The sequence below is a fragment of the Crocodylus porosus genome, unplaced genomic scaffold (assembly GCF_001723895.1).
Source record: "Crocodylus porosus isolate Cpor-Errol unplaced genomic scaffold, CroPor_comp1, whole genome shotgun sequence".
Taxonomy (NCBI): domain Eukaryota; kingdom Metazoa; phylum Chordata; order Crocodylia; family Crocodylidae; genus Crocodylus; species Crocodylus porosus.
The window spans coordinates 14,809,873-14,810,771 of record NW_017728921.1 but is presented as its reverse complement, the minus strand read 5'-3'; positions in this window follow the sequence as shown (position 1 = coordinate 14,810,771).

The window sequence follows — 899 nt, the reverse complement described above, 5'->3', positions numbered from 1 at the left end:
CAGAGTAAAGATAGACATTATTGCAACCAATGATCACAGGACGGGACAAATTATAATAACTGTGATGTTCACATGCTTCTTGTTCCAAAGACCAGCTCATATTTAAATAATGTGAAAAACGAGTAACAGAAAATATAATTGCATACAAAGACGACGTTAATTAAAGGTTGCAAATCAAGATGCCAGAAGCAGAGTTGCTATGCAACTATAATCTAGCTCCTTTCCATTAAGTTGGGTAGGGAGGGATTTGGGAGATCCTCTAATCTGATCTCCACTCACAAATGCAGGATTCTTCTGTTCTCAAAACCTTGCCCTGGATTATACAGCAAGTTGGCAGAAGGGTCAGGAACACGCCCCAGGTCTCTGGGTCCCAGGCGGGCGCATTAAACACAGGACAACACCTTCTCCCCTCCTGCCGTGTTCGTTCTGTGCCTCAGTAAGGGGGACATGAGCCTGCGGTTCAGGGGTGGGCAAGTATTGCGGCCCGAGGGCCACTTCGGGACTCAAGTGAGCTGTCCCGGGCTAGATCAGCACCCCACCGCCTACCCCACAGTCTGCCCCCCGATCGTGGCCCCAACGTGGGCCCCAGCCCCGCACTACCACCACCCCGTGAGCCTGGCCCCAGCCGCGCACCCTGCCCGCAGGAGCAGAGTGGACAGACCAGGGTGCCCAGGCAGCAGCTAGGAGCTGTCACCCCTCGGGCCCCTAGGAAGCGAGTCGGGACACGCGCTGCCCCGCAGGATCACGCCAGAAGCCAGGGCACCCCCAGCAGACCAGACACAACCCCTCTGCGGGGGTCCCGCGCCCGCGTTCTGGCCGCTGGGGGGGAGGGGAGGCGAAGGCGGAGCGTCCGGGACACGCGCAGGGCAGGCGAGGCCACGCCCCCGTCCGGCCACGTG